Consider the following 13893-nt stretch of genomic DNA (forward strand, 5'->3'; position numbering starts at 1 on the left):
AGCAGTAGAAAATAAGAAGATGGAGAGTGAGAGAGATGCTGAAGAGAGAGAGAGGCGCTGGTTTGTTTAGGGTTTGGTTTGGAAACAAAATATATATGTATATATATATGGTTATTGGTCATTTTACACAATTTGCGACTAAACATTTGGGTCGCCAATTAGTTTTATAAATCCCTCCAAAATTTGAAATGTCTCCCTCCAAAAATTTTAGTTTTTGGCAACTAAAATTTTTTTTAGTCGCTGAAAATAAATTTTTGTCAACCAAACTTTTGGTTGCCAAAGATAAAAATTAATTTTTTTATTTTTTATTCTGCGACTAAAATATTTTTTAATCTCTGAAAATAAATTTTTGGCGACCAAACTTTTGGTCACCAAAGATAAAAAGTAATTTTTTATTTTTCATTCAGCGACTAAATAATTTTAGTAGCCAAAACTACCTATACAACGACTAAAAAATAAGTTTTTGGCAACCAAAGATAAAAAAGTAAATTTTTGTTTTTTATTCGTCGACTAAATAATTTTAGTAGCTAAAACTAACTATACAGCGACAAATATTTTTTAGTCACTAAAAATAAATATTTGGCGACCATGCTTTTGGTCGCCAAAAATAAAAAGTTAATTTTTGTTTTTATTCAGAGACTAAACAATTTTAGTAGCCAAAACTAACTATGCAACGACTAAAATAGTTTTTTAGTCGCCAATTGTGGCAAATTTAGCGACTAAATTTTTTTTAGTTGCCAATTGTGGTATTTTTAACGACTAAGTTTTTTTTTAGTTGCCAATAATCAATATACCCTGACTAAAAAAATATAGTAGCTAAATATTGTACTTTTACCACTAATATAATTTTTAGTCACCAATTCCACAACTTTTGGCGACCAAAATTGTAACGCCCTCAAAATAAACCCATAAATCATACATTCCAGATATACATAGACATATGAGAATAAAGCATATCTCCATTTATCAAAGTATTCATCACAAAAGTATTACATGTTGACAATAAAAGTAAATGCCCTATGGGCTTACAACTTTCCAAGCCAACACTTGGTTACAAAAAGAGAGTACTAACTCAAATACACATTAATCCCTTGGCTTGAATTTACATGTAATACCAAAATAACAAAACAACCAAAAGAGTCTTCAACTCCCAAAACCTTCTAAGCTACGTCCTTGGAGGTGGCATTTCACCTGAACCTGAAAATGATGTCCCATAAAGGGTGATCCAAAGCCCAGCAGAGATATACTAAACCAAATATGAGCAATAACTAAAACATTAGCATTTGATAAATGGCTAACACTTATAAACCAACTTACAACACAATCCAGTTCCATGACAAATATGTACATGTTTCATTCCACTTTCATTTACTTAACCAATTCAATTCATAAACATGGCTCAGAACCTGGCCAAACAATTAAATGAGACTACATTTCATATTAAAACACTTCCTTTATTCACAATTCAAATTAGACTACAACTCATGTCAAAAACACTCCCAATACTTCAATTTTCTACATTATGCAAACGTAATTAGAATTTCGGGACTTTCACCCTGGATACTCCAGCCAACTTAGCTATCAATGGAGTCCATCCTCTATCTCCTCCCAAACAGGTTTGAGAGTGCATCCCCTATCTTTCCTCAAACCATAGAGTACATCCCCTATCTCCTCCCAAACAAGATACATATACAATGTATTTAAATATTCAACCGTATACAATGATCAATCAATACATATATTCAATGTATTATTCCAACCGTCATATTCAATGACATATTCCAAATGATTAGTTTCAGTTTTCCCTAATCAACATGCAGTATCTACAACAATCACGACTATTCTCCACCGATAGCCCAAAGCAATTATCTCTAAACAGATAATAAATTTATCAACAGATAAAATAACAACATTTTCATAGGTGAGTGATTAATTTATCCAACTACACCAATCAACCTCATAATTTCCCAATTTCATAATTTCCTACTCAATTTCATATTTCCCTAAATTAATTATTCAAATTAATTATCCAACATAATTAGGACATTTTCCCCCTTTTTCCATTATCAACCCTAAGGTTCAATGTCATCACTTTAACAACACTAATTCCATTTTCTAAGGCCTCACATACACATGGAGTTTAACATTTGAAAACCCCCTTTTCATAACCTCAAACAAAGCCTAACTTTTCCAAAATCACCATAATCCACCATTTATACAAAATACATAATATCTATGTCAAAACCCATAGAAATGAGTAGGTTATCCCTATCTCAAATGAAGAGACCAAATGGAGAAGATGAAGAAAACTCGAGATGCTTCAAACTTAAAGATTTTCGGATCAAAATGTAGCCCACACCAAGCTCCACCTTTCTTACAAAGGGATTAGGGTAGGAGACCACAAGAACTAGATGGATTTGTAGAGAGAAGGTATGTAGAGAGAGAGGGAGCAGCCGGATCTAGGGTTTGAAGATAATAGAGATGAAAAAGTGTGTAAAAAACCCGCTGCTGCAAATTGATATATTCGAAGCTCGCTCGAGCGAAGGAGTGGTCGCTCGAGCGACCAGACACAAAGAAACCTCGCTCGAGCGCAGGAAAGCTCACTCGAGCCAACAATACGAAGCTTCAGGTCTACAACCCAGAAGCACGCTCGAGCGAAGGAAAGCTCGCTCGAGCGAAGAAACCCAAAACATAGTCCTCGCTCACTCGAGCGAAGGAAAGCTTGCTCGAGCCAAGAAATGCAACCTTTAGGTCCAACCAGAACCAGACGCAGACGCAAGCTTGAGCGCAAGACTTCTTGCTCGAGCCACCAAACACAACATTCAACTCTTGCTCGAGCGAAGGAACCCTGGCTCGAGCGAAGGAACCAAAACACAGAGCTCGCTCAAGCGACAAAAGCCTCGCTTGTCGCTCGAGCGAAGAAGCAAAAATTTGGGTAGCAACTATTAGTTTAAACTCATTACCAACCTGTAACACACCTGCCCAATTCATCCCAAAATTCGAATACAAGGAATTAAAGGACGAAAACCAGATATAAACAAAACCAACACCACGGAACCTAAGTCCGGAATACAATAAACAATGGAGGGAAAACCGGGATCACTATTACCTCCCCCTCTTAAAGAATTTTGTCCCCAAAATTAGATATAAGTTTCAAAATTGTGATTTTGAATTTTTTTTTTTCCTCAACAACATTACAATTCAATATTCAACATCCTGACCCATTACCGGTCATCCCATCTCTTTTCAAGAGGCAATTCACAATATGATACAACATGCATTACCAACATGCATCTCTTCGAAACTCAACAAGTCTCAATACATATGCCTCACAATTCCATAACATATTCAATGTTAATGATATATTTGCATTTCTACAACACATTCAACATATACAATGTTAAATTAAACTTCCATTTTCAAGGCATATTCAATAATACTTCCATAAACCGAAACATATACAATGTTTTACAACTTAAGACATATTCAATGTTCTTAAAGTTTATCAATACAACAAAATTCCCAATACATGGTTAAACATTAACAAACAAGTCCGGATATTTCTCACGGACATCCAACTCACGTTCCCAAGTGGCTTCCTCAACCCCGTGATGTTTCCACAAAACTTTTACCAAGGGTATCGTCTTGCCTCGCAAGACTTGATCCCGTCTATCCAAGACCCGCACCGGTCTCTCCTCATACGAGATATCCTCATCAACCTCTAGGTCGGTCCAATTCAATACATGAGACGGATCTGGCTCGTATTTCCGAAGCATACTAACATGAAACACGCCATGCACTTCGGACAACTGTGGCGGCAAAGCTAAACGGTAGGCAACCTCGCCAATCCTCTCAAGGATCTCGAAAGGGCCAATAAACCGAGGGGACAACTTCCCACTCTTACCAAATCTCATCAAACCCTGCCTAGGTGATACTTTCAAGAAGACATGATCACCCACCTCAAATACCAAAGGCCTCCTCCTACGGTCGGCATAACTCTTTTGACGACTTTGGGCTGTAACAAGCCTCCTACGGATAAGCTCAACTTTCTCTGTCGTCTCCCGAACCAACTCCGGGCCCAACAAAGGTGCATCACCCACCTCGGCCCAACAAACTAGAGACCTACACGATCGGCCATACAAGGCCTCGAATGGTGCCATGCCAATACGCGATTGGAAACTATTGTTGTAGGCAAACTCCACTAAGGGCAAGTGCCTCTCCCACGACCCACTAAAGTCAAGGACACAGCCTCGAAGCATATCCTCAAGGATCTGAATAGTACGCTCGGACTGCCCGTCAGTCTGAGGATGATAAGTCGTGCTAAAGGTCAATCTAGTGCCCAGGGCACTCTGCAAACTCTACCACAACCTAGCAGTAAAACGTGGATCTCTATCTGAGACGATCGACACTGGGACCCTGTGCAACCTCACTATGTCCCAAATATACAAGTCGGCAAGATGATCTACCGAATCTCTCATGCACATAGGGATAAAGTGCGCCGACTTAGTCAACCGGTCTACAACCACCCAAATAGCATCACTACCTCGCTGAGTCCTCGGAAGACCTACAACGAAGTCCATCGTGACATGCTCCCACTTCCACTCGGCTATAGGCAAGGGTTGTAACAAACCCGCTGGTCTCTGATGTTCGGCCTTCACTTGCTGACAAGTAAGGCACTTAGATAAAAAAACTGCCACATTTTTCTTCATACCCCGCTACCAAAACTGGCGACCCAAATCACGATACATCTTAGTGCCTCCCGGATGCACCACAAGGCGTGAATGGTGAAACTCTCGGAGTACTTCCTCTCGGAAAGACTCCGGCATAAACAAACGGTCTCGGTACCTCACACTAAGGTCAGAATACACAGTCAAACCCTTCTCAACCTTTCCACTAGAGATCCTCTCCCAGAGGGATTCTACCTCAAGGTCACTACTCTGTGCCTCTAATACTCGATTCACAAGTGTAGGTTGCGCAACTACAGAAAACAAAGCCGCAGACTCGACAGATTTGCCCAGAAGCAAATCAAACTCGCCAAGTGCACCCAACATTTCCCACTCCCGGATGGCTATACAAGCTACATCACTAATGGATTTCTTGTTAAGGGCATCAGCCAGAACATTGGCTTTTCCCAGATGGTAATGCAACTTGAAGTCGTAATCCTCAATTAACTCCATCCACCTTATCTGCCTCAAATTCAAGTCTCGTTGTGTAAACAGATACTTCAAACTCTTATGATCCGAGAACACCTCGAATCTCTCACCATACAAGTAGTGCCTCCAAATCTTTAAGGCAAAAATCACAGTTGCTAACTCTAGGTCATGTGTAGGGTAATTCCTCTCATGTATTTTCAACTGCCGCGAGCCACAGGCTACCACTTTCCCCTCTTACATCAACACACAACCCAAACCCTCTCGTGAAGCATCACAATAAACCGCATAACCCAAACCTCTCTCCGGAATAATCAACACTGGAGCGGTGGTAAGTCTAACTTTCAACTCTTGGAACGACTTTTCACAAGTCTCACTCCATACAAATTTGACCCTTTTCCACGTCAATCTAGTCAACGGCGAAGCTAGCCTGGAGAAATCTTTCACAAACCGACGGTAATACCCGACCAATTCCAGAAAACTACGGATCTCAAAAGCACTCTTAGGCTGTGCCCAATCTTGCACTGCCTCTATCTTGGATGTATCTACAGACACCCTTCCTCGGAGACTACATGGCCTAAGAAATTAACCTCTCTTAGCCAGAACTCACACTTCCTAAACTTCGCATACGGCTTATGGGCCCTAAACTCAAGCACCACTCTCAAGTGTTTCTCGTGCTCCTCCTTAGAAGGTGAATAAATCATAATGTCGTCCACAAAGACGACCACAAAGTGACCTAAGAACTCCCGAAATATCCGGGCCATCAAGTCCATAAACACTGCCGGTACATTGGTGAGCCCAAAAGGCATCACCAGAAACTCATAATGGCCATACCGCGTACGGAATGCCATCTTTGGGATATCCTCCTCCCTGACCCTTAACTGGTGGTAACCCGATCTCAAGTCTATCTTGGAGAAACAACGGGACCCTTTCAACTGGTCAAACAGATCATAGATCATCTATACGAGGCATAGGGTACTTGTTCTTAACCGTAGCCCGATTTAATTTCCGGTAATCGATACAAAGTCTCAAAGCCCCATCTTTCTTCTTAGCAAAGAGGGTCGGTGCTCCCCACGGCGAAGTACTAGGGCGGATAAAGCCCTTATCTAGCAACTCCTAGAGCTGAATCTTCAACTCACTCAACTCGGCTGGGGCAAAACGATACGGTGCCATAGAAATCGGCGCCGTGCCGGGCACTAAATCAATAGAAAACTCCACCTCTCGATGGGGTGGCAAACTAACAAGATCTTCGGGAAAGACGTCCGAGTACTCACGAACCACCCTGGGTAACTCAATCTAGATCTCATCACACTCACTACTCATACAGCTAGCGAGAAGACAACTAAGCTCACTCCGCCATCGCGGATCATACACTGGTGGCAAAACTCCACCAACCCGATCCCCTAAGAAATGAAAACAATCCCCGCTCAAGGTACATACAGTAACCCTTTGGCGGTAGCAATCAATAACAACCCAGTATGACGATAACCAATCCATACCCAAAATCACATCAAAACCCGACATAGCCATAACTACAAAAGAAACTGAAAACCGGCGGTCGGCGACCTCAATATCACAGCCCCGACACCCTTGTTTCAAAATCAACTCACCTCCAACGGGTGATACAACACAAATAGGAGAAGCTAACTGTGCCAACTCTAACCCCAAAACAGATGCAAATGCAGCAGATATAAAGGAATGGGATGTACCCGTATCAATCAACACATTGGCAACCGAGTTGCAAAACAAAAAGGTACCTCTCACAACCGATGAAGCCGGTATAAGATCCTGCACAATAACAGCATACACGTGCCCTGAAGGTCTCTGATCTACCTGATCACCTCTCGGAGCAAAAGACTGTTGTACAGACTGAGACGATGAGGCTCCCTGATTGGCCCTCGAGGCCTGAACAAACTGAGCTGGCTGATAACTCTGCCTCGACCCAGATGCACCAGATGTGCCACTCAACTGCGGGCAAAACCTCTTCAGGTGCCCCGCCTGACCACACTGGTAACAAGAGAGCGGCTGACCTCTGCCCTAACTCTGGCTCTGAGGTCAAGCCGAAGATGAAGCTGCTCTCTGCCCTCTTCTCCTCTGCGGGCAAGCTGGAGACTTGTGGCCCAGCTAACCATATTTGTAACAAATAAAGTCTCCCTGACTGCCTCTCCCAGAGCCTGAACTCGGCGCTGAAAGGGTAGATCTCACAAAAGCACCCTGGGACTGCTGAGGGTTAGAACCCCTCTGCCTTCTACTGCCCCCCTGGCCATCCTGACTCCTCTTGGAGCCCCTCATCCTCTCCTCCTCCTCATGCATAATAATCTCCATATGGGCCGCAACATCCACAAGGCACCCATACTCCCGAGTCATGGACCCCGCAACTCTCATCTTGAGCCCGGTCCTTAACTTCTTCTCAAATTCAAGACAATGACGTTCCTCAGACGCCACCAGCTCAGGTGCAAACCTAGATAAGCTAGTAAATGCGGCCTCAAACTCGGCCACTGGTGTACTCAGCTGCTTGAGCTGACAGAACTGATCCCTCAACTTCTCCCTGACAGTGGAGGACAGAAACTTCTCCTAAAAGGCACCAACAAAAGCCTCCCAAGTCCCTCCAATACGACCTCGCACGAACTTCCACCACTGACCCTCGTCTCCCTTCAACTGGAAAGACGCCAAGGTCACCTTCAATGCCCCGTCTTCGATGCCAAGCATCTCAAACGTTTTAGTCATCTGCTCAAGCCACTCGTCAGCCTTAAGTGGCTCTTTCGGATCACCCACAAACTCGTCCGGATTCGACCGGAAGAACTCTCTCTTCAAAAAGGACGGCCCTGCCTCAGTTACATGGGCCTGGACTTGATTCTCAACTCTGAGAATGTCCATGGATTCCCTCAATGCTCCTGCCATCTCGCGGGCTAAGGCGTCCATGGCCTGCTGACCTATTGGCTCGGCCACATTGGCCTAACCAACACCCTCCTGCTGCACCGGAATCTCATCCGGTATAGGCATCTCCCGCCTCCCAGGCCTACCTCGCCTACCACCATATCCTCGTCCTGACATCCTAATAAAAGTAATGAAGAACATTAGCACATTCACAAATGTGTCGAAGCTATCTCACTCACGTCCTAAAGCATTGGACAACAGTAATTCACTCCACGTAAGCACATTACAAATTTCATTTCCGGATAATGACAGTCCCGTGGCGTTGCTAGAGTTCTAGTTAGAAACAACATTGATCAAGTACTTTTCCAACAAGACTCCCAGAAACCCAATGATCCAATCAACATCCTAGAAACTAAATTCCATACCCATATAGTCACATAAGCATGTTATCAAATAAATACATAACATCACACATAAGTCTCTAACAAGCGAGACAAACCCAATGTGGTACTAACCACTTCCCACGTACCCAAAGTATTCAAACCCGGTACGCTCTAATACCAAGTTGTAACGCCCTCAAAATAAACCCATAAATCATACATTCCAGATATCCATAGACATACGAGAATAAAGCATATCTCCATTTATCAGAGTATTCATTACAAAAGTATTACATGTTGACAACAAAAGTAAATGCCCTATGGGCTTACAACTTTCCAAGCCAACACTTGGTTACAAAAAGAGAGTACTAACTCAAATACACATTAAGCCCTTTGCTTGAATTTACATGTAATACCAAAATAACAAAACAACCAAAAGAGTCTTCAACTCCCAAAACCTTCCAAGCTACGTCCTTGGAGGTGGCATATCACCTGAACCTGAAAATGATGTCCCATAAAGGGTGATCCAAAGCCCAACAGAGATATACTAAACCAGATATGAGCAATAACTAAAACATTAGCATTTGATAAATGGCTAACACTTATAAACCAACTTACAACACAATCCAGTTCCATGACAAATATGTACATGTTTCATTCTACTTTCCTTTACTTCACCAATTCAATTCATAAACGTGGCTCAGAACCTGGCCAAACAATTAAATGAGACTACATTCCATATTAAAACACTTCCTTTATTTACAATTCAAATGAGACTACAACTCATGTCAAAAACACTCCCAATACTTCAATTTTCTACGTTATGCAAGCGTAATTAGAATTTCGGGACTTTCACCCTGGACACTCCGGCCAACTTAGTTATCAATGGACTTCATCCCCTATCTCCTCCCAAACAGGTTTGAGAGTACATCCCCTATCTTTCCTCAAACCATAGAGTACATCCCCTATCTCCTCCCAAACAAAATACATATACAATGTATTTAAATATTCAACCGTATACAATGATCAATCAATACATATATTCAATGTATTATTCCAACCGTCATATTCAATGACATATTCCAAGTGATTAGTTTCAGTTTTCCCTAATCAACATACAGTGTCTACAACAATCACGACTATTCTCCACCGATAGCCCAAAGCAATTATCTCTAAACAGATAATAAATTTATCAACAGATAAAATAACAACATTTTCATAGGTGAGTGATTAATTTATCCAACTACACCAATCAACCTCATAATTTCCCAATTTCATAATTTCCTACTCAATTTCATATTTTCCCAAATTAATTATTCAAATTAATTATCCAACATAATTAGGGCATTTTCCCCCTTTTTCCATTATCAACCCTAAGGTTCAATTTCATCACTTTAACAACACTAATTCCATTTTCTAAGGTCTCACATACACATGGAGTTTAACATTTGAAAACCCCTTTTTCATAACCTCAAACAAGCGCTAACTTTTCTGAAATCACCATAATCCACCATTTATACAAAATACATAATATCTATGTCAAAACCCATAGAAAGGAGTAGGTTATCCCTACCTCAAATGAAGAGACCAAATGGAGAAGATGAAGAAAACTCGAGATGCTCCAAACTCAAAGATTTTCGAATCAAAATGTAGCACACACCAAGCTCCACCTTTCTTATAAAGGGATTAGGGTAGGAGACCACAAGAACTAGATGGATTTGTAGAAAGAAGGTATGTAGAGAGAGAGAGAGAGCAGCCGGATCTAGGGTTTGAAGATAATAGAGATGAAAAAGTGTGTAAAAACTAGCTGCTGCAAACTGATATATTCGAAGTTCGCTCGAGTGAATGAGTGGTCGCTCGAGCGACCAGACACAAAGAAACCTTGCTCGAGTGTAGGAAAGCTCGCTCGAGCCAACAGTACGAAGCGTCAGGTTTGCAACCCAGAAGCACGCTCGAGCGAAGGAAAGCTCGTTCGAGCGAAGAAACCCAAAACATAGTCCTCGCTCGCTCAAGTGAAAGAAAGCTCGCTCGAGCCAAGAAATGCAACCTTTAGGTCCAGAACCAGACGCAGACGCAAGCTCGAGCACAAGACTTCTTGCTCAAGCCACCAAACACAACATTCAACTCTCGCTCGAGCGAAGGAACCCTGGCTCGAGCGATGGAACCAAAACACAGAGCTTGCTCGAGCGACAAAAGCCTCGCTCGAGCGAAGAAGCAAAAACCTGGGCAGCAACTATTGGTTTAAACTTCTTACCAACCTGTAACACACCTGCCCAATTCATCCCAAAATTTGAATACAAGGAATTAAAGAACGGAAATCAGATATAAACAAAACCAACACCACGGAACCTAAGTCCGGAATACAATAAACAATGGAGGGAAAACCGGGATCGCTATAAAAATATTTTTAGTCAGCAAAAGTGGTCACCAAAAGTGTATTTTCTTGTAGTGTATAGTTATAAAAAATTTATACCTTATTATGAGCACACAAGATTTGTGTGACTAACTGGTTCATGTGAATTAGACCTCGGCTAGTTTGACTAATTAACCCCAAATTATTTAGTGTTTTATGATCAATAGAAGTCTTTTAATTTTGCCAAGTTAAAAGAAGTAGCAATATGAAATATGAACTTCTGATGAACCATTAAAATACCAAAAGGATGGACAAGCATGAGAGAGTATGGCCAAGAATTGGTTTCACAAAAATAAATATAAAAGAAAAATTTTGATATGCAAATAAAAATTTGTACATAATAATGTCATAGATTTGAATTTGTTCATTTCAAAAGAGAAAAAAAAAGAAAAAAAAAAGAAAAGAAAAAAAGGAGACCAATATTAAACTAATTTATTATTTTAAAAATGTCGTTGACATAGATGAAATGCATCAATATATGATAATGACATTTTTTAAATAATAAGTTAGGTCTTTTGGTTTAAATTCACTGATACAAATTTGCATGACATCTTTAAAATAATAAGCGAGGTCTTATAGTTTAAAATGAACTGATATAAATCTCCAAAATCATATTCTATATAAGTGATTTTTTGTTTCTTTTTTTTTTTTTGGTATACTCCTTATGTTTATATATTTGTCCAATATACAAAGAATATAAGATATCAAACAAACAACATAGTAAAATCAATTATGGATTCAAAATTTATTGATTCAGTTCCACCCATGAGCTAGTTGGTATTTCAACTGAAAATGAAAGGATAAAAAATAATACATCAATATAAATTTTTTTAAAGACCAATTTTTATATCCGAAAATGGAATTAAGAATTGACTAGATACATAGTCTAATCACATGATTTTATATCCCAAACCAACACAATAAAACAGAATTATCATACAATTAAATTTTGAAAACTTTTCTAATTTTTTTTTTCCCCTTTATGTACATAACATTTCTAATTTTCAATTAATAATATTATTGGGCTGATTATCACCAGATACCACATATTTTTAGCAAGTTCTAGATCTTGAAAGGTTCTGCATTGTACTCAACATACAAAGCTTAGACCAAACTATGAAAATTTTGTTTTCAATCCAAACAAAGCCATAACAAAAATCTCTTCTCAACAAAGGCCATATGATAGGCAAATTTCGATTCACTGTTACTGTGGCATATATCTGACCCCAATTCATTGAACAAAAACAATTTTGAATTCATACTACTAGGTCTCACTGTCATACACAAGAAGCAATGAATCACTAATCCTCACAATTTTCGGAACGGCGTTGCCTTGCTCAGCTCCACACATAATTTCTCCATGTGACAGCCAATGGCCTGCATCTTTGCTAGAGTTTTAATATTCGATGCATCTTTGCTCTACAACCATTCCCTTGACATTGATAACCCTACCCTAAAAACAGATCTAGATGATAGGTTTGTTTGTCTACCAAACTAAACCTAGAACAACCAAACTAAGCAAAACATATTAGCAAACTGCAGTTTGTGGAGGGGTGGAGGGGAGAGAGAACTGAGCAATTACTTCCATAAATCCAAAATTCAAACACAGCCTAAAGAGTTTCATTGTTCTATGTCTAGGTACATACTGTAACAAAAAGGGAGTATAAAATAAAAAAATGGAGTAGAAAAATAATTTCAAAGTGATGGCAGTACAAGTGATTTTTATGCATTAGATTGTGCAAGTCTATCATGTACCTTCATCACTTTGAAATTATTTTTTTCTACTCTCCACTTGTTTGAAATTTGCCCTAACAAAAATATCTTCCTGCAATGCACACTCTAAAAGAGTATTTTTTCATCTCAAACTGTTCGCATACACGAAGACAAAATGCAGAGATAAAAGAATTAAGAAAAGAAAGAAACAACATCATGCATGCATATTAAAAGGTCAGCATGCATGGCTGCTTTGTGACACACCTCCCCTCCTATTACATGAAAACAAAAACAATTCTCAATCAGATCACTGGCATGCTAACCAAAGAAAATAGCAGCAATATTACATAAACAACCAAGAATGAACAAAATAATCCCTAATTCCTACACCTTTAACCGCGCGTCGCTAATCTGCTATCTGTTGCACCTTCTTTTCTAACATTGATGTCCCCTTAAAAATCGTCAGCTGGAGGTTCCTCGTATACTTCAATAACTGCTCAAACATGTTTATATCAGTTAGTACTGAAGCACTGGCTGTGAACATAAACACGGGACACAAATAGTACCAAAGTCGATGCCCAATTAAACCATGAAAGTACCCATTTTGCCAACACCCTTTTTCAGAGTGGAAATGTGAAAAAAAAAAAAATTTCCTTCTTAAAAGAAAAAAGAAAGAATTTATAGTAACATCTTCACTTGTATAAATATGTAGTTGTTTCAATCCTATCTCATGGCATACATGCAGTGGTGAAGCCAAGAAATTAAATCAAAGGGGGCACTTATTAATTATAACATTGAAAATTTTTACAAAAATATTTCACATAAATTTTTATGATTGACTTCAAGAAAGATAAATAAATATATATATATATATATATATATATTATTTGTAACTAGTATATCATGGACAATATAAAAAAAAAAATCATGGATATGAGTTTTAAAATAAATTATATAATAATAAAGTAATTTTTTATAAAAAGTTTAGTAAAAATTCAATGTAATAGTAATACCACGTCATCATTGACATATGATATTACCAATCAATAGTAAAGAAACATATAGAGGATGAACCCCAAATGTCAAATATAACTAACAATTCAATAAATTCCATATCTTCATTTAGATTAATTATAATTGTACGTCAATAATGATAGACATCGCCATTGTATTGAAATTTTCATAGCTAATAATATGACTTATCATAATATCTTTATTTTCAATAAAAAACAACCATTATTATTCTCATAATTTTAAAAATGTCCTTGATATTTCACTCTAAATAATATTTTTTAATTTTTTTATGTTTGCAAAAAAAATTATTCCAAAACCCAGGGGAGACACGTGACCTCCCTAGACC

This window comes from Camellia sinensis, chromosome 10 (genome assembly GCF_055761805.1).
Source record: "Camellia sinensis isolate YWXY chromosome 10, ASM5576180v1, whole genome shotgun sequence".
Classification (NCBI taxonomy): domain Eukaryota; kingdom Viridiplantae; phylum Streptophyta; class Magnoliopsida; order Ericales; family Theaceae; genus Camellia; species Camellia sinensis.